Source organism: Maniola hyperantus, chromosome 23, assembly GCF_902806685.2.
Source record: "Maniola hyperantus chromosome 23, iAphHyp1.2, whole genome shotgun sequence".
Taxonomy (NCBI): domain Eukaryota; kingdom Metazoa; phylum Arthropoda; class Insecta; order Lepidoptera; family Nymphalidae; genus Maniola; species Maniola hyperantus.
This window is the reverse complement of record NC_048558.1, coordinates 6,895,653-6,917,765: the sequence shown is the minus strand read 5'-3', so window position 1 is coordinate 6,917,765 and position 22,113 is coordinate 6,895,653. Positions and strand designations below refer to the sequence as shown.

General features: G+C 39.9%; 1 protein-coding gene across 1 annotated transcript in view; it reads left to right on the top strand.

Annotated features, from left to right (window-relative positions):
• The first annotated feature begins 3,833 nt into the window (after positions 1 to 3,833).
• Positions 3,834 to 22,113, top strand: part of PMCA (plasma membrane calcium-transporting ATPase 3) — a 257,807-nt gene continuing 239,527 nt past the window's right edge. The window contains exon 1 of the mRNA XM_034980852.2: positions 3,834 to 4,249. The gene's annotated coding sequence lies outside the window, so the exon portion shown is untranslated. The remainder of the gene's footprint in view (positions 4,250 to 22,113) is intronic.

Below are 22,113 nucleotides of genomic sequence, written 5' to 3'. Positions count from 1 at the left end.
TGTAAGATTTTTTTATTTTTTTGTGGTACATACATATATACCAGTAATCATCAGTACTATCACCTGTCTTCGTTTTTGCTAGCGTTCTGGTTACACCCTGTATAGTACGCGACAGGTAGAGATGCCAATTGGGGTATGAGGCGGGGGAATGCCCCGCAGGCCGCATGTCATCCGCGCTATTCCGCACTGGATTAGCGCGGGGGCTGTGCGGGTGTGCGGGGCGTCCCCACCCTGATTGTCATCTCAACTGTCACGCACTAAGTACACTCACAGCCGCACTCAGAGTCGCTGATCGTTACTTATGATTGAGTTAAAACGAGACAGATTTATGTGAGAGATATCTCTGTCTCGTAATTAAATTTAAGTAACGATTAAGCGTCTCTGATTGCGGCTGTTAGTTTAAAAAAAAGATCCCGATGATTTTCCGACTGCCAAACTATCATGAAAGCCCGAACTCGAGTCATTTGCCGAGCCTTGAGCCATACCATAAGGAACGCAATTTCTTTATATACTTTTTCACCCCTAATCCTGAGGTCAAACAAAGTAATCTGGTGACCTGCCAAGTTCAGTTTCTTTAATACATCGTCAGACAGTAAACGAGCGAGCGAAAATAGTCTAGAATCAAAACATATTAGGCATACAAGTACAATAGATCTTTACGAGCCTATAGCTAGCTTTCTATGACGTACCTTCTTTCAAAAAAACGGCCAAGTGCAAATCAGCCTCGCTTGGTAAGATACGGAACCCAAAAACTGATGTAAGTACTAAAAAAAAATTAACCCTCGTATCGTGATACCCGAGGGACTTAAAATTTTGCTTTACTCTCTAATGTAACAACCCTGCTAACAGCTGATCACGGAAATGAATTCGTATTTTTTTTTTTTTCTCTTTATTAAAGGGTTTGTTCAATCAGAACATGTCACCCTTGTAACAAATCACAATAGGTATGTACAATAATTATCTTCGTTTTAAAGTTACATTAAATAGTTTATATATCATCCTGGCCTCTCGCCAGATCAGAGAGTTATGATACTAGGATGTAGAAAATCTAGAGATAATCGTAAAAAACTTATGTGAACTCGAAGAACCTATGGCACTAATTGGCAGGTATTATACTTAGGTACATATCTCATTCATCATGTTATATGATTTCGATTTATCAAACACACTGTATCATGATCATCAATCCATCACCGGCCCACTACAGAGCACGGGTCTCCTCTCAAAGTGAGAGGGGTTTTGGCCATAGTCTACCACGCTGGCTAATTGCGGATTAGCATACTTCACTCACTTTTGAGAACATTATGGAGAACTCTCAGGCATGCAGGTTTCCTCACGATGTTTTCCTTCACCGTTAAAGCAAGTGATATTTCTCCGAAAAGTTAGAGGTGCGTAGTTTGTACCCGGGATCGAACCCCCGACCTCCGATTAGAAGGCGGACGTCCTAACCATTAGGCTATCACTGCTTTTTGTACGCTGTGTGTTTTTTACGCTGTAAAGCATACAATAGGAATATTTATGTTACTTAAAGTAGCTTTCTATTAGTGAAAGAATTATTAAAATCGGTTCAGCAGTTTCAGAGTTTGTCGATTACAAACAGACAAATAAAGCTTTTAGTATTATAGATTTTATAGGGTTTGATTAGGTATTTGTAGTATTTACCGGATTGAAGTCTGATATACAAGGCGCCAATACGACACAAGTACATCGCTAAACAAGGGGGGATGGGGGTGATGCCCGCCCCCTATTCATGCCACTTGAAATCATGTTTGTGGAGCGAACGAGTACGTCTATTGGAACGACCTCAAATAAACCTAATACTAGCTTTCTCTCACAACTTCGCCTGCGTGGATTTAGGTTTTTAAATATCCCGTGTCTCAAAATCCTTTCTTAAGTATTTATTTATTATTTACTAGATTACCAGATGATGCCGACGACTTCATCCGCGTGGATTTAGGTATGTTAAAAAATCCCGTTTGAACTCTTTAATTTTCCGGGATAAATAGCCTACGCCCTCCCCCGGGATGTAAGCTAACACTGTACCAAATTTCATCGAAATCGGTTTAACTGTTGGTCCGGGAAAACCTAGCAGACAGACAGACCAGACAGACACACTTTAGCAATTAAAATATTAAAATCTTTTCGCAACACACTTATATTTATACGGGAAACAATACAAGATACGGAAGAAACTATACAAAAGGGTGCAAAACAATCTCTTACAGGGAACCTTTGGTGAAAAGATTTAATTGACCAGAGCGCGGGATGGTGCAAGAACTAAGAAGTAAAATTAATCGTCTTGGCAGGGGCACTGCCGTGCCCCCTGATAAGCTTAAAAGTACATTCCCCTTTTTTAGTAGGGGGTGTAAGTTTTATGTAAAGAGACTATGCAAAATCATAATATTAAGACCAGTTTCTAGAGCGGTTTAAAACCTATGACGTCATCCCTGGCGCGGTAGAGTTAGTTGCTGGTGGTTTTATGAATGGGAAGATCGGAGTTCGATTTCCAGTGCGATCAATATAGAAAATAGTAGAAATTTTATACTGGCTTAGGTATCGCCTGATAGAGAACTCAGGTTTTAGTTGCCTACCGATAAAATCGTGTCTCCGAGCGATTTAAGGGGACAATATAGGGGAGCTAAAACGGTATATCACTAGTAGTTTCAACACGATTTCATACTGGGAAGCTAAAACGCTTGAAAATAGTTTTTTCTGAATGTGTGTGATAAACAATATGGTCTAATCGCCACTAGCTACTACGGCATATAAGCGAATATCACTCTCCATCACCATAGATCTTTATTGGGTTGAAACCCTGAAGTCAATAATTTTCTATATCTGGGGTGACCTCCACATAATAATTATAAATAGAGATCACAGCTGTTTCAGGAGATGCAGGGCTCCACAACCTTGGATAACCATAAGCGCTAAACGGATAGGATTACTTTAGGAAGGCCCAAGGTGTAGGATCTGTAGGAGCTGAAATGGGCGGTTACATCTGATAACCTTAGATAACCAAGAGGATAAACGCTAAGCGAATGGCACTCTCAGGAAGGTCTAAGGTCTGCAGGCCTGGCGAGCGGAATGTGGCGGTAAAACCTATTTCTTGCGACACTCCGCTTCGTTCCGCCAGGCATGGCAGACTGAATAAACGATACCTACCTGTTTTTGGAGATGTAACGCTTCGCTATAACCTTGGAATGAGCGCTAAGCGGATGGGACAGTTTTAGGAAGGTTTGGTGCCCAGATGTACGGTTGGCAGATTTGGCGTGCAGAATGCGGCGGTAAAACAAATTTCTCGAGATGCTACGCTTTGCTACAATCTTGGATGAGTAGCGGGTCGGACAGTTTCAGGAAGGTCTGGGCTTCGATGTAGGGTCTGCAGGCTTTGCGGGTGAAATGCAGCGGTTACACCTTGTCTCTCGAGATGCTACGCTCCGCTACAACCTTAGATATGACCTGTAAAAAAAAATCTGGGCTTCGATATAGGATCGGCAGGCTTGGCGGGCGGAATGCGGCGGTAAAACCTTTTTCTGGAGATGCTACGCTCCACTACAACCTTGGCTACTAGTGCTAAACAGATGGGACAGTTCCAGGAAGGTCCGCGGCCCAGACGCAGGGTCCGCAAGCGTGTCGGGCTGAACGCGGTGGTCACACCCTACGCTTCTACAACCTTGGATATGACTGCCAAGCGGATGGGACAGTTTCAGGAAGGTCCGGGCCCAGATGTAGGGTTGGCAGGCTTCGCGGGCGGAATGCGGCGGTCACACCTGTGCTGGCGGGCAGGCGCGATCGTTACGCTCGCGCGCGTGCGCGGCGGGGCCCGCCCAACACCGGCAGTCGCTCGCGAGCGGGCGCCCACCACACTCGCCCGAACACTGCCCAGTACCGCATATAAAAAGAAACGAGACATCGCGCATGCGAATATCGATCGCACTCAAAATGGTACCAGTATCTAGGTTAACCGGCTAAAATTAAAGGTGCGTTCCGAATTCAAGGTTGCAATCGTCGCCGGCGCAGCTCTGAAATAGCTATCGTGCATGGAAAAATGGATATCTTCAGCGCGTAGCGTCCACGGCTTAGGGGCGCGTTTCCCGTGGCTTTCCATGATGGCGGATGGAAATTATGTAAGATTCGTGCGTTATTGTTTCGCTTGATTCCGCGTTAAGGCCAGCCCGTCCATTGTTCCGATCGATAAAACGCGTGTGACGGAGCCCCCTCGGCTCTGGGAGTGTCTGGAGACCGGTCGGTAAGCGCCAACTCGCTATTCACATGTATATTTAAATCGAGCTAAATGTTCCCCTAGCCAAGTGTCCGCCTGGTCTTTTTACTTTGAGCTCGCTTTCTACAGATTCCTCGGTAGTTTGACCAGACTCATTTAGTTCATGTTCATTCAGTAGTGGATTTTTATCGCATGTAACCTCTCATACTTTAGTACACTTTCCCTTCCTTGCCTTAGAGCTTTTCATCATATTTTTATTATAATTATAAAGTAAAACTTAAAAATAACACTTGTAAAAACATAGAGGTATACTTTAAAAAAAAATCTGTGCTGAAAATGAGAAAAATCACTTTGAAAATTTTCTCTATTCGCCCCGTGAACAAGTAGTTCGGAAAATTCCCGCTAGATGTCGCTAGTGGTGGGTTGGCTATTGACTTTTTTCAAGGCAAACGTAAAAACGTGGACGTAAGTACGTTTACGTGAAGGTTACTATAGATATATTAGAATCTCATATTTTGTATCAAGATATTCTTGTAATATCCTTGAAATTGACACATAATGGCCTCTATTATTTTCCAAGTGGTTATTCCGTAGCTACATATTTATATTTGTCATAAATCGTGGATGATAGCATTATATTGTGATCAACTGTTACAAATGTTTTTTAGTTAGTTTAATTTATTGACAGAGAATGTTTTAAACGAAGTAAGTAAATGTAATAATATTTTCGTAGCAATGCTATGTTCTACACATACCTACTAATATCTATGTTAACGATTCTTGTTTAACAAAAATATGTTGTTACTATTTTATAATATTAATATAAAAGTCATTTTTATTATATCCATCATTTTATTTCTAGTAATAATTTTAATATCATCATCATCATCCTCAACAGATAGATGTCCACTGCTGGACATAGGTCTCTTGTAGGGACTTCCACACGCCACGGTCTTATTTTTTATATAATTTTATTTTTATCTTTAATTCTAATATATTCTATTTTAAATTTTAATATATTAATAATTATTATTTAATATATTTAATCTATACTTGGCTTTCATCATCAATTAAAAAATTATAATAGGTTTTCTATTTAGTGGTCTATGAGGGCATCAAATAAAAACTACTAAACTGATTAAGATAAATTTTACGCAATATAAAAGTATATGCTTTGATCAAAATCAATCTACTAGAGTCTTGACACTTTGGAAAGGCTTGACACGAATGTCCCTTTCGCGTAGCCGTAGGCCGATATTTTCATACAAATAATAAATAACTAATTAATTATTATAACAGGTGTGTATTAAGAAAATTACAAACCAGATAAATATGTACAACAAACCGTCATTAATTGTAGCTCTACATGGACTCCACGAAATATTTTCATGGAGCCTATATCCGTAGCATGTACCTACGTAATATTAACTTACTACGAAATAAGTGGGGCGGATTATTTCGTAGCGTATCCGCCCGCCCTTATTTGGATTAACATTCAAACTCACACAATCGAACTTATCTATTTTTATTTTACCTAAAAATCTTAGCATTATATTGTAAATACCAAACTAGCGGATACCCAGCGTATGCTACTAGGCTTAAAAAACCCATCTAAAATCATCTTAGCATTATTGCCTTTCAAATGAAACTGGTTAGGGGGACGACGGTTTCAAAGTCTATAACGGAAATAGCTAGTCAACATTTTTCGTGTTTTATATAGTAGGAAGAAGATCAACAGATCGCTGGCCCACGATATGGTTCAGACCATTACCACATCCTTCTAGCCAAGTGCGGATTGGCAGACTTCACATACCTATAAGTGGGTTCTCAGTTGGTTAAACACGTCATATCCGTCGCTAGGCATCTTGCGCATCCTTTATGGAAAGGAAGCTCCTATCCAGGTTAAATTAGTGAGTGTGTAGTGTAGTGAGTTTCTCCCTATATAAATTCCCTACATAAATATTTCCACAAAATTAACAGAAATATTAGTTTTGTGACATTATATTGCATTACGTAGAGCAACTAACAAGAAAATTCACAAAATAGTCAGATATATAAGTACCTAAGTACCTATGTAGTTTTCGTGCAAAAATCTATAAAGTAAATACATACCTATAAAAGGATAAACTGGCTGACAACCTTTCAACTTTTATAAACCTTATCAACTAGGGTGACTTATAAACGTAGTTTCTTAGAACTTGAGATTTTGTATGCAGGTTTTCTCTATGCAAGTGCATAGACCCTCGCTAAGAAAAGGTTTTCAGAATCTTCACCCGAATCAACTCGGGGCTAGCTATGTTATCTATTTAAAACTCAGTTTCATCATCGTTCTCCTCACCAACCAATAGACGTCCACTGCTGGACATAGCTCTTTTATAGGGACTTCCACATGGCCTTGCGCCGCTTCAAGTCGCAACTCGTTTGTTGTTGTCTATCCACTGTCCTATTTATAACTAGCTTATGCCCTCGACTTGGTTTGCGCGGATAACACTTCAAACACCTATTTTACCCCCTTCTGGTTTAAGACATATTTTATTGTTCCATAAAGGAATTTCCACTTAAATGGAACTTACAGGCTATGTTATAAAAAGTAGGTATATATATACACAAAATTGCATCTTAGCCGAGCGTACAATAAATACAATCTGCTAGGTATCAGAAATCCTTCCTTAGCGCATGTCTACGTCATAAAAGCCATCTGCATGCCTTTCAATCCGTCCAGTAGTTTGACCTGTGGGTTGATATACATCAGTCAGTCAGTCAGCTTTTATATATTTGTATAATAATTATTATTGCACACAAAAATACGACATTTATATAAATTACGAACACGTGCTCTGTCGCTAAAAACTAACCTACTTTACCATTGCGCAATCAAGCTATTCTGTAAACAGGGGTCAGGAAATATTACCGCAAACAATATACTACAGCGCACAAAAGCTTTAAAAAAACAATTTCCACAAAACTCTTACATCAAATGGCCCAATTAAATTCTTTTTCAAACTCGCCATCATAGACCGAACGCTGGTAAATGGACTGTTGAGTATTTCATACCGATCGAAACGGCTGAACAACTCCGGTATTAAAGTCAAACGACTGTATAATCTCGTCTGCCGCAGAACCGATGGCCGCTGGGGCAGACGTGTTCTGGAGTGGAGACCGCGTATCGGCAAGCGCAGTGTGGGACGACCTCCAACCCGCTGGACTGACGACCTTAAGAAGGTAGCGGGAAGTGGGTGGATGAGGAAGGCGGAGGATCGTGTGTGGTGGCGCGCTCTAGGGAAGGCCTATGTCCAGCAGTGGACGCAAACAGGCTGATTGATTGATTGATTGATTGATTGATTGACTGTATAATCCGAGAGTCAAACCATTTTTTACTACATTTTTAGGGTTCCGTATTACTAAGCCTCCGCTGTGCGTCCATCCATCCGACTGTCTATCAGCGGACTGTATCTCGTGAACCGTAATAGGCAGAGAGTTGAAATTTTCACACTATGTTTAGATATTTTATTACTGCTATAATTCCCGCAAATTGCTATTGAGCTGGAACCATGTCTCATTAACATCGAAATGACGTCATTTTGACGTAAGCCGAAATAAAAATATACCATCAGCTCGAAACTTCAGTCTAGTGCTGATGTCACTAAAATGGCGGCCACGCGCATTAGGTATTTGCGGGACTTATACAACGTATCTACAAAATTTCATTGAGTTCGATTTTTTTATTGAAAACTTCGTAGGTACCGCCTAACAGTCGATTCAATTTTTTAAATTTTTTATCTCCGTAAGAACCATCCTCGTAGGTACTTTAAGGAATATTATAAAAAAAGAATTAGCGAAATCAATTCAGCTGTTCTCGGAATTTGCGATCAGCAACACATTTTTATACAAGTAGATATATTACAACAAAACAATAAAATTTTATTGAATTTGAATATTAAACAATTGAGTTCGATTGCTTAATATTCAAATGAGAGCCAAACTACGTTCATATGGAGCTAGGGACGGAGAGCCACCGTTATAATAGACTAGGAGATGAATGTGAATTTACATATGAGTGTGATAATATATAGATGCCCCTTTAATAGTCTTGGTTCTACTAGCAAAGTTGCTTCTGAGTACCGGAGACACTTCAGAGACCTGCTGACCCCGCGAAATGTCAGAGGTCAGCTTTGTCACTAATCAAAAGGCTTCATAGACTCGGAGCGTGATGTGAATTTTCAAGAGTCTAATAAAATATGGACAGCCCTGTAATAGTCTTGGTTCTACTAGCAAAGTTGCTTCGGAGGCCCTGGTGACCCGCTGACCCCACGAAATGTCAGAGGTCAGCTTTGTCCCCTTAGTAATGAAAAAGGTTTTTAGACTTGGAGATAGATGTAAATTTAAAGTGTGTAAAGTGAGTGTAGTAAAATATGGACAGCCCTTTAATAGTCTTGGATCTACTAGCAAAGTTGTTTCAGAGTCCTGAAGACGCTTCGGTGACCTGTTGACCCCGCGAAATGACTGAAGTCAGCAGATAAAGACCTGGAGAGTGACATGGGCTACTTTTTTTGCCGGAAAATGAAAGTTCCCACGGGATTTTTAAAAACCTAATTCCACGCGGACGAAGTCGCGGGCATCAGCTAGTTTATGATAAAAGCCCAATAACTGTTTTTTGTTCGCTCCAGAATTCGAACTCCTCACAGCCGAATAAGCTAAGCACTAGATCAACGAGATAGTTGAGATGAGGGGAAAGATTTTATTGATGTAATAAATTGTTGGCAGCCCTACTTTTGATCCTCCAAGCGAAGTAGCTCCAGAGTCCCGGAGGCCGATCGGTGACCTCCTGACCCCGCGAAATGTCAGGGGTCAGCGTAGTCGCTCTGCTAATTAAAAAGGTTTATAGGCTAAGAGCTAAGATGCCTATCTACCTATAGGTATGCGTGATAGATTCACTATTACATAGTTTCCTACCTTTTTTGACGAGGGGAAATCTTAAGATACGCTAAGATACCCCATCGGGTTATGTGGGGTTTCTTCCCACTAAAACCCTCTCGTTGGTCATCCTCAGCATATATTGTAAGGCTCCGGGAACTCTAAATAATAAATATTTAATATAGTTTAAGATGATGATATATATTTCGACGGTCTCCCTGGCGCAGTGGTCTTATTGGTGGGAGGTCCTGAGTCCGATTCCTGACAGGGATTTGGAATTTTATAATTTCTAAATTTCTGGTCTGGTCTGGTAGGGGGCTTTGGCCGTGGCCGTGGTTTCTACACGGCATCGTACCGGAACGCTTAATCGCTTGGTGGCACGACTTTATCGGTAGGGTGGTAACTAGACACGGCTGAAGCCTCCCACCAGACCAGACTAAAAATTTGGAAATTATAAAGTTCCAAACTGCCAGGAATCAAACCCGTCCCGGGTTTGATTCCTGGCAGTTATAATTATATATATTCCTCCTAATAATAAGACTACAGCGCTTACCACTGCGCCAGGGAGGTCGTCAAAACTACATTTGTGTGCTTTTAAGCTTTGATTAGTATGGGCATAGTTCTCTCTAGTATGGGGGCAGAACTGACCTCTGACATTTCGCGGGGTGAGCAGGTCACCGATCGGCTCCCGTTCCAACGGCCAACTGTAAAATTGCCAACTTTGTATTATCTAAACAGTCGGTTTTATATAGTTCGTATCCGAAACTAGCGATGTGATCCTACACAGGGTATAAAATACTTATTTTTTTAAAATCACAATCGTAATGATAGCTTTTTATAATGAAAATCCATACTAATATTATAAATGCGAAAGTGTGTCTGTCTGTCTGTCCGTCTGTCTGTCTGTCTGTCTGCTAGCTATTCACAGCCCAGCAGTTCAACCGATTTTGGTGAAATTTGGTACAGAGTTAGCTTACATCCCGGGGAAAGACATAGGCTACTTTTTATCCCGGAAAGTTAAATAGTTCTCGCGGGATTTTTAAAAATACCTACATCCACGCGGACGAAGTCGCGGGCATCAGCTAGTATTACAATAAAAACTTAAAGCTAGCTTTATCTAATTACTAGGATACAAATCATGCCCGCGTGGAAATTGTGCCAAGAATACTGGCTGCATTTCCGCGCTGGACAGCCAGGCTGATCCGTTGCGCAAAAAATGAGCCAGCAGATGAGGTGACAAAAGGGCTGGCTCAATTCTTGCCACCATTCCACGTGGGCATGATTTGTATAGTAAGTAATATGCTAGCTTTAAGTTTTATTATATTATTATAATACTGGTGCCCGCGACTTCGTCCGCGTGGTATTAAGTTTTTAAAAATCCCGTGGGAACTTTTTGATTTTCCGGGATAAAAGTAGCCTATGTCACTCTCCAGGTCTTTATCTATAACCATACCAAGAATCACGTCAATCCGTGGCACCGTTGCGACGTGATTGAAGGACAAACCAACAAACCCATAAACCAACAAACAAACAAACACACTTTCGCATTTATAATAAGGGTACTGATTTTCATTAAACAAAGGCACAGAACATAACATAATAGTACTCGAAGTTAAAGAAATTACAAGAAAATACGCAACAATCGACAGTAGGTATTTTACGCCAAACAACGTGATTGATACAGAAATACATTGCAGCATGTTTACCAGTTTACGTATCAGGAATACTTACGCACTCTTTGATATAAAGCAAAATCCGGAACGGACAGACGGATCGCAATTGTTATGATGAAACTCCGATTCTGAACTTGATAGGTTACACCTACGCTACATTCGATTCTATAATATAATCGATTAGAATAGTACATTACTGTCCAGGCCGGAAATAAAGCTATTTACGGCCAACTAATATTGGAAGAGCCTAGTGGTTAGGACGTCCGTCTTCTAGTCGGAGGTCGGGAGTTCGATCCCGGGCACGCACCTTTTCGGAGTTAATATCACTCGCTTTAACGGTGAAGGAAAACATCGTGAGGAAACCTGCATGCCTGAGAGTTCTCCATAATGTTCTCAAAGGTGTGTGAAGTCTACCAATCTGCACATGGCCAGCGTGGTAGACTATGGCCAAAACCCTTCTCATTCTGAGAGGAGACCCGTGCTCTGTAGTAAGCCGACGGTGTGGTGATCATGATGATGATGATGAATATTGGAAGGGCGAGGCGCTAACCGAGTCCTTTTAACCTAAATGCCGTTGATCGTTGAGCTAGGAGAGACTCATAGGCGAAGATTCTCCTCTACTGGTGAAACTTGACTTTGCTCTGACTTAGGATTGAGTTAAAACGAGACAGATTTATGTGAGAGTCTCCGTCTCGTTTTAACTCAAGCTAAGTCAGAGTGCGCTCTATAGATCTCACCCTTAGTGCCTTGATCACCGTCGTAACATTGCCGGCTTATCTGTGTTTTGTCACTACCCATATTATAAACTAGCTGGTGTCCGCGGCTTCGTTCGCGTGGAATTAGGTTTTCAAAAAACTCGTAGGAACTCTTTGATTTTCCGGGATAAAAAGTAGCATATGTCACTCTCCAGGTATTTATCTATACCCAGGCAAAAAATCACGTCAACCCGTTGCACTGTTGCGACGTGATTGAAGGACAAACCAACAAACAAACACACATTCGCTTTTATAATAAGGGTACTGATGCCAAAGTGTGTTTGTTTGTTAATTTATAAATTAGAGACTTGGAGAGTCACTTCCTAAATCCACGCGGCCATCAGCTACTTAGTAGGAAATACCTCGAAGAGTGCTCTCAGGAACTTGTCTACCCATCTTGTCCCCCCTTGACCTTTTTACCACCTTTTAAAATAATTAACGTGCCTTTTTCTTTTTCTAGGTAAGTGCGATGCTTCATCCAACTCAGCAAATGGTAACTTAAACATTAAAATATAATAGGCCTAAAATTACTGATCTAATCAGCCCCCCAATTGTGTAAGAATAACCATTTCATGGCTATCGCAATCGTCAAGAAATTCTGCCCTTTGATTGGCTGTGAAAAAATGTAAACAGCTAATCAACCAATCAAAGGGCAGAAATACTTGACGATTGCGATAGCGATGAAATGGTTATTCTTACACAATCGGGGGGCTGATATTCTATTTTTCATTGTTTCGTGCCTCAAAAGGAAAAGGGAACCCTTATGGCTTATAGGATCACTCGTTGTATGTCTGTCTGTCTAGACCCTTTTTCTCAGGAACGCGTGCTATTTTTTTATATTTTCTTTGAAATAGTGTGTGTGAAATCACATCATGCATTACCAGTATTATAAGTCAATGATTGCCACACAGTGTCGTGGCAACCCCCTGCCAGACGCCCTTAAAGTTTAGGGTTGGGCTGGCAGGGGTTGCCACGATAATGCCTCGTAAGAGAAAAGAAGAGATTCTCTTCTCTGTTACAGTCATCTAATTAAATCTTAGTAGGTATGTTTTGATGCAACAATTATCTAAATAGGATTATCTTCTATGGTCTCATTTATTTACTTATCTCATTATTATCATATTTTAAAAACCGCTTGAAGGGTTCCGTACCATTATCTATAAAAATTGGGGAAAAACTATGTTTGTTGTATGGGAGCCCCCTTAAATATTTGTTTTATTTTTATTTAATTATTTATTTTTAAAGGGAATATATAACTAAATATTCTGTGAATATTTCAAGCGTCTACCTGTTGCCGTTATCAATATCGAGCAAAAACGAGCAAAAAAAAAAACACTTTTTGTAGGTATGGGAGGAGCCCACTTAAATATTTATTTTATTCTGGTTTTAGTAGTTGTTTATAGCTGCAACATAAATTACATCATCTGTGAAAATTTCAACTGTCTAACTATCACGGTTCATGAGATACAGAGTACAGACAGACGGACGGACGGACAGCGGAACCCTAAAAAATGTTTACAAAAATGAAGTATTGTAGGTATATTAAGTATTATAATAATTAGTATCACTCGGATACCTATGCGGAAGCATCCTAGAGATTAGCATCTAGCGAATAGCTGCAAAAGTGAGCAAAAGACAAATTAATAGGGCTGACACAACTGACCTCTGTTGCATGTCTGTCTATTTGACGATAACGCCACAACCACCCACAACTATAAGTCCGCGGCAGGTCGAGATGGCAATCGGGACGGGGGGAAGGCACGACACCCGCGCTCGCCCGCACCGGGTGAACGCGAAGGCCGTGCGGGTGTGCGGGGGGTTCCGTCCCCGATTGCCATCTCAACCTGTCGCATACTACAGGTAGTTTGTTCCTATTGGATATTTTGTGTCCCAAAATCTTTTAAAACGCCAGAACGGAGACGCTATAATTACTAAATCATCATCATCATTGTCAACCGATAGACTACCACCACTGGATATAGTACTCTTGTAAAGATTTCACACGTCACAGTGGCTCTCTGCGACCCCTTTAATGCCGTCTGCCCACCTAATAGGGGGTCTTCCAACGTTGCGCTTTCCGGTGCTAGGTCGCCATTCTTGGGACCTTAAAGTATATCGATCTTTCGAAGTATGTACCCTCCCCATGCCTCTTCAGTTTCGCAACCTGTTAAGCTATGTCGGTTACTCTGGTTCACATACGGATCTCCTCATTGCTGATTTGATCACGTAGCAAACCTCCAAGCATCTCTCTCCATCGCGCTGAGTGACTCTGAGCTATCTTTCTGACTTTCAAGATACATAGTTCACATAAATATCACAAATCAAATGATATTCATTAAAAGAATAATTCAAGAAAGCATTAAAAGATTCTTCAGCTTCCTTAGACCAGATAAAAGATTTAGCTTTTTTACCTATAGACGTCAATCGGCTCAGCAATTGCGATTGTACTGAAGTTAGGTACTATTACCACTGAATTATACTATTACTATTAGAATGAAAACCACTTTGATATACTTTAGAAGGCTTTTAGTGACATTTTTCATAGATGCTACTCCGCAGAGCACGCTACAGATAATCAAGCACCTAGTTTTTATGCCGTCTAACAGTACAAATCTTCATCAGGAAGCTATGCCTAGGAATCTTTTAACTTCCTTTTTATTAATGGGTGTTTTAAAATTAAGGATCGCGTCGACTTTCCCAAGATCCACGTGTAAGCCTTGGAGTAAGGAACGCTGAACGTTCCTTAATCCAAGGCTTAGATCCCGGAGATGGACATACTAGAATCCAAGCTATCTCTGTATAAGGTTTCTGAATGGGTCATGACCGATAGAGAGACATATAATAATATACTTTCGCATTTACAGTATGGGTTGAAGTCGGCATTGGAGTGGAATAGAGATAGTTGGAAGCCAGTTTTTTTTTAGTTCCGATTATTTTGATCTTCTATAGGTCATCGCCCTTGAAGTCCATAAAATAACATGAAAATCCCCTAAATCTGTCAACTAGCAGCTAGTAGCCCTAGGGCGAGCCGCGTCTGTTCTGACGACGCGACGGCTGGCGCGCGTCCAGCGCGCGCGCAGAAATAACTCTAGCGACACTCGGTGTGCTTTTTAATTGCCCTTAAAAACATTTGGACACTAGTTTCGGCTTGATATAACAACCGAATTATGCTTTTTTCGAACCTAATAGGCACAAGTACCATTAATATCGCAATATCGTTTAAATCCTTATTCCAATATAAAGGATTATTTAAATGATAAGCAAGCTTGGGAATGACTTGCTTAACGGCTTTTTGATAGTTCTAATAAATTTTAATAAGATTTTGTAAAGTGGTGATACTAAAAAGAATATCCGGCTGAGTTTGTTGTGGGTTTTTTTTTTTTTTTTTTAAGAATATTAGCCATATTAAATGACTAATATTCCCCTTTCCTCTCCAACTAAGCGTGAAGCTTGTGCTAGGAGTAGGTACGACAATAGTGCAACGGGCGGGGTTTGAACCGTCGACCTTTCGGTTTTCAGTCCACTCCTATACCGGTTGAGCTATTGAGGCTCTAAAATTTATTATCAGACCTGGGCGCGTTTGGAACCCTTAGCTTTAGTTTTAAGTTTGCGTAATAATTATCACCACTATATTATTATCTTACAAATCCAACAACTGCTAATCAAAAATAGTAATTTATTACCTACTAGCTGCCCCGGCGAACTTCGTACCGCCTAACAGTCGATTAAATTTTTTTCTCTCCGTAGAACCATCCCCGTACCTCAAGGAATATTATAAAAAAAGAATTAGCGAAATCGGTTCAGCTGTTCTCGAGATTTGCGATCAGAAACACATTTAGCGATTCATTTTTATAGAGATTGTTCAAGTTTAAGGGTGTCTGGCATGGGGTAAGGGGTTGCCACGATACTGTGTCTGGCAATGCAGTACGTGATTTCCAATACTATTCCAAAGAAAATATAAAAAAACTATAAGATAGTTATTTATATTTTCTTAATCTCTTCTCTTCTTAATACTTGGAGTATTTCCTTATACTTGGAAGTAAGATTTTTTACACCTTTATTACCTGTCATCTCTCAAAGCCACGATGATCCAAACTTCATAGGCACTGATCGTTCCTCCCTGTGTTGGGAACAATATTATGCAGAGAATATTTCAGATTTTATAAAATAACGAACGCACGCGCTGGCTCTCTCTCTGTCTCTCTAGTAGGTACATAAATAATATGGATTGGTGTGGATAAAACATTTAAGTAGGTATTAATTCGACCGCAGCTATATACCACCCTTTTAGCCAAGCCACCGAAAGCTGCGCTGCATAATTGATGAAACTTGTATGAAGTTACGCTTTCGGCTAATTTTAATGCAAATTAATAAAACACAATGTCGCGTCAGTCGAATTGTCGAGTCGAATGTTCGCATTGTACATTTGACACAAGTAGCCCAAATGTAGCCCTATTTTACCTACTTATATTTTACGTCACCATCGCTTAAGTAATATTTGACATAACGTCATTTCAGGATCAAATCTAGAGTTCCCGCACTCTGGTTCACTCTGCCAAAATAAGTTTGTCTGTCCTTTTCTTATTAAATTGGCAAGAAAAGGATATGGATACTTTGAAATTTGGTTGCCATCCAGATATGATTAAATCGTGACAGGTCGAGATGGCAATCGGGATAGGGATACCCCACCCACCCGCACAGCCCCCGCGCTAACCCGGTACGGGCGAGTGCGGGTGACGTGCTGGTGTGCGGGGCGTCCTCCCGCCTAATACCCCGGTTGCCATTTCGACCTGTAACATATACGTACAAGTAACATATACACATGAAATTCCATCAAAGACACTAACATAATCGATCTGTCTGTCTGTACGTCTATTTGCGTAACAAAAGAGCTCTGGACCGTCTCAGAGTGTTTTATGCGACCAGTAAAAGAGTTAGAACAAAAAACAGACTGATTCGTAAATTTAGATTTTAGACTCGATATAATGGTAATTAGTCATCCACGTTTTTTTGTGTAAAAAACGTATTCTGTAATCTGTATTAACAGATGCCTGAGTAATGGTTTAATGAATCATTTTTGAGACACGTAGCTTCTCTACACACCAACGCACTTATTTCGCTGATATTTTAATTATTGTTTTTGTAAAATATTTTGTGTAAAAAGTCAATTATAAAAGGAACCCTTATAGGATATTCGTTGTCTGTATGTCTGTCTGTCGTATCTGTCAAGACCCGTCAAGGGAATCAAAACCTAAGTATAGGCAGAGATAATTTATTTTACTTGTAAATAAATTACCTCTGGTATAGGGCACAATTCCCTTTGACCTAGAATGGGATAGCAATGTCTTACAGCACAAGTAAAGGGACCGGGAGCCGCAGCAGAAATAGCTGGAACCGCAAGCAAGCGGCGCAAGTTTGCCTCTTTTATCGAGAGTTACATTTTTGTTCCGTTGGCCGTGGAGACCCTGGAACCACAGTGACAGGCAGACACATTTTCGCGTTTATTGGCGTTATTCATAGATTAATTATTGGTCTCGCTCCGGTGTTAGTATTAGTATGTAAGTATAAGTATATCAAAAACTAATGATTACACACAAACAGTACGCTAACCTCCTACTAAACTCATAACTTCTGAGAGCCTCAATAGCTCAACTGGTGAAGGTGTGGACTGAAAACCGAAAGGTCGACGGTTCAAACCCCGCCCGTTGCACTATTGTCGTACCTACTCCTAGCACAAGCTTCACGCTTCGTTTGAGAGGAAAAAGGGGAATATTAGTCATTTAACATGGCTAATGTTCTTTAAAAAAAAACTTCTGAAATGTGTTAAAAACCCTTCATTAAAAGTTAATAACTAGGTAGCTACAGTACGTGCTACGTTTACGTCTGGAAGTGTTTTCAAGTAGAGTTTTCCTTAAACATTCTTGCTTGCGTGAGGAATTAGCGCAAAATTATTTTGTTTCACTCCTTCAAATTCGCGCCGCAACTTCAGAGCTGTTCCAATAAAGTTTGAAGTGAGGCGCGGTTGTATTTTGCGGTATGTTTGCAATTGAAAATTTTGAATTCAATACAAATTTCGTTTTGCAATCTCTGACGAAGTTTACTTAAGTTTCGAACTAGAAATTTTAACTTATTGACGTACCTACTATGAGTTCCGTAGATCGAGTTCTAGCCGCTATTTGGTTACTACCAATATCTTTTTTTTGTATCTTTTTTGTTGCTTGTATCTTTTTTTTGGGGGAGGAAAAAATCCCTACGAAGACTTCTGCCTGCTGGCAGGGTGTGTCCGACTCGCACGGACTAAAATAACCTCCCCGTGTCTACCAAATCCCTCTCTTCTCTTCTTATCATTATAGCCCTCAGCATTTGACTATATCGTTGCCAGACGTCTTCGCTCGACAGCATGCGCGCTATAAGGTTACTGGCATTCACACCATCCGCGTCGGTCGATCCTAGCGCTTCTGACCTTAGGTCGGCACAACCAGGACATTCAAAGATTGCGTGTTTATCTATGCTAAGCGTTTCCCGAAACATTTTCAAGAAAAAAATCAGGCAGATCAGGCAGTCACCTAATAAACAAGAAAGAAGAGCAGAGGAATCGCCATCCGAATCGCATAGTAAAAAAGACTACATGAAATTATTAAGTACCTACCGTTTTCGAAAACCTAGGTACATAAAGGTGTTCCGGAAACATGTAGCCGATACATGTAAGAGAGCGTATCGGAATTTGGGTTTTGTCCTAAGACAAGCGAATGCGTTCACTAACATCAAGGCGTTGCGTGCTTTGTATGAAGCCCTGGTGAAAAGCCATCTGGAATGCAACGCATCCATATGGTCACCGGGTGAAGCTAAGTACAAAGTGATGCTGGAACGCATTCAAAATAAATTTTTAAGGTTTATGTACCTAAAGTTGTACGGAGTGTATCCGGGATACCCGTTGCTGTATCCCACTCTGTTTGTCATGGGCATGGTGGGATACAGTAGACTGGAATTAAGAAGAGAAGTAACCCTGGCTGCATACATATTTAAGGTGCTAAGAGGGAAGGTGCATAACCCTGCTGTTCTGCAGGAGTTACGCTTTTGCGTGCCGAACGACAGTGGGTCACGCAGACGCAGGCCTCCACTGCTGGCGCAACCGCGCGCTCGCACTTGCCTGCTGCAGCGGGTGCCGCTCACGCGCGCGACTTGCACGCTCAACTCGGTCGCTGAACACATCGACCTGTTCAGCTGCTCACTGGGCGAGTTCATAAGGGCCACAACATTTTTGTTAAGTTTTTAAATAAAGTAGGGTTATTTAAGTTTTTTGTAAAGTTAGTTGTAAGTAGTAAAAAGTATGTAATAGGTAATAAGTAGATATAAATAATTTAAGTTTACTATCGCATTAGGTTAGCCTGTAAGGATAGTTTTAAGTTGTGAATAAATAAATAAATAAATAAAAAATAAAAAAATAAAAAATAAAATTTATGCATTTTTATAGGTTTTTTCTATCGAAGAATTCATATCCAATCAGGTTTAGAGACGAATTCAGATTAAATACCCAAAAAGCACATCATGTTGAAATGTCAAAAATATTACTTTAAAATTTTCAAATAAAATGTAGAAGCACATGTTTTTGTTCCAAACTAAGCATATAGGTAAGGTACATAAAGTCGCAAAATTTTCCATTTCATTAGAAATTTTTAATTTATCATCTCATAAGTCCTATATTTAGATACTAGATGATGTCCGCGACTTCGTCCACGTGGATTTAGATTTTTTAAAGTTCCGTAGGAACTCTTTAATTTTCCGGATTAAAAAGCCTATGTCCTTCCCCGGGATGTAAGCTAACTCTATACTTAATTTCATCAAAATCGGTTGAACTGTTGGGCCGTGAAAAGCTAGCAGACAGACACACTTTAGCATTTATAATATTGGTATGGATTTGTTGTATGCAAGAGTTTTTGCAAGAGTTGTACAGGCCATACGGCATTCTTTGAGGTGTCTCTTTGGGCATTCTCTGAGAAGTTATTAATTCTTGTATCTAAAGCTTTACCAACTTATACTTACTCTTTGAACAGTCATTAATTATTAAATACATAGGTACGTCTACCTATCTGCTGCAGACTATACAATTACATGCTCATTGTCCATCACAATTCCATTTCTCTTCACTGGATATTTCACGTGACGTCACAATCCGTGACGTCATTTGGCACAGCCCGGCTATCACTTCGGAGCTCACTATTAGATATCAGGAAATACCTATTGCCGACGCGTTATAATCATGCTTTTATGATAGCGCTCTATTTTTGGGACATAAAAATTTAACTGTTCACCATAATAGTGGAATTCGGAGTGAATTATATCTACATAAACAATTTGACAGTACATTTTTAGTGTTCCGTACCTACTCAAAAATATAAAACTATCCAGAAACTGTTTAGCTGAAAGGGACGCACCCAGTAGAGAAACGGGTTTTGGCAAAGGTACGTTCATCAGTGAAAGAAATTGTAGGATTGATATAGGTGGATAGATAAGTAAGTACCTAGGTAATTTGTTGATTTCTTTTCGAAAAAAAAATAAGTTTTGAGTGGAATAGAATAGAATAGAATAGAATAGAATGTTTTTTTATTCATGTAAACTTTTTAAAAGTGCTTATGAATAGTCAGGTAGTTTTAATTTACCACTGGTTCGGAATGCCGTTCCTACCGAGAAGAACCAGCAAGAAACTCGGCAGTTGCTCTTTTTAATTCTTAATTTTTCAATTTACAATGTTATTATACAATAAAATATATATAATAAAATATATATATATAATAAAAATATATATATATAATATATATAATAAAAATTAGTCTTAGGTTGAATAGGTATTTTATAATTAATCTAAAATAAATAAAGCTGTGGACACATGCACGCTGATAAATGGGTGGCAATACTGAGACGTAATCCGAATGCGATTATCGTCAAAATTAGGTCAAATACTAATGAAATAAATCTGCAAATAAATTGAACGGTAGGTAACATCACTTTACACATGCTTTGTTATAAACCAGAGCTCAGTTAAAAATAAGCCTTCTTTATCTTTACGGTATATAATAAAAGTGTAATAAAAATTACGGTCCTCGAGTGTTTTAACACTGTAGTACACATAGTGTAAACACGCCTTTAGGGTAAGTTTAAACAGGGAAAAGCTATAGGTAATAGGATAAGTAAGCGGGTTTGTATCATCGTCATCATCATCACTATGATCAACGCATCGCCTACCCACTACTATACCAAACGGGTCTCCTCTCAGAATGTGAAAGTGAATAGACCAGTTATTATTCTAGTAGGCTAGAACACAAATATCTATAGTCCGCGACAGGTTGAGATGACAATGGGGGTATGAAGCGGGAGGACGCCCCGCACACCCGCACGTCACCCGCGCTATCCCGGTCTATTTTTATTTCGGCTGACGTCAAAATGACGTCATTTCGATGTTAATGAGACATGGTTTCAGCGCAATAGCAATTTGCGGGACTTATACTTGATTTTCGACATTGACATATTCAATAGGTAGGTATATTCCGTAAAATTGAGGAGATTTTATTTGCTGGCAGCCTTTGTTCTACAACTACGCCACCCTGTCAATGTAATTCAAGTGCCAAAAGAGCCATGTCGTACTGTACATTTGTGTTCTAGCCTTCAAGAATTGGTCTATTGGTCCACAATGAAATAAATCGTACTGTCCCCGCAATAATGTCGCGGGCCAAAGCACCGTGTCGTGAGTCGTGAGTCAAAGCACCGTGTCGTGAGTCGTGAGTCAAAGCACCGTGTCGTGAGTCGTGACCACAACATGCACTCGAGAGCACGCGAACAGCTGAATTATACACGCTGTAAGGCACAGCTCCATTGCACCACGATTTTACATACAGATACTTACATGGTTTCCGTCAAGAAAAATATTTCGTCATTACCATATCGATGCGAGGCGCATGAAGCGAATGTCAAAATAAATGGCTCTGTTTTTAACCGACTTCAAAAAAAGGAGGAGGTTCTCAATTCGTCGGAATCTTTTTTTTTTTTTTTTTTTATTTTTTTTTTTTTTTATGTATGTTCCCCGATTACTCGAAAACGCCTGGACCGATTTTGAAAATTCTTTTTTTGTTTGAAAGGGTATACTTCAAAGTTGGTCCCATTTCAATTTGGTGAAGATCTGATGAACATCTTCGAAGATAGATACTGGAACTCCTCAACGGATAAGAGTAAATTGCTCGCGATCAGTGTAATAGCTTAGTAAACAGTAGATTTTTAACCAGTCATAGCATAATTCCATGGGGCGACTAAAAATTGTGAAATAAAAATTTTTTACAAAAAAAATAAAAACCGACTTCGTTACACAAACACTAAAAATTGAAAAATAATTTAATTTATTACCGATTATATTATGTATACAAGAGTTAATATAGTTCCATAATAATATTTTTTGGGGTCGGTGCCAATGAGGTGCCATTGTGGAGTCCCATAAAAATATGAAGTCTAGACGATTCGCGCAGCTAAAGCTAATTGGCACCGGCACCAAAAAGTATTA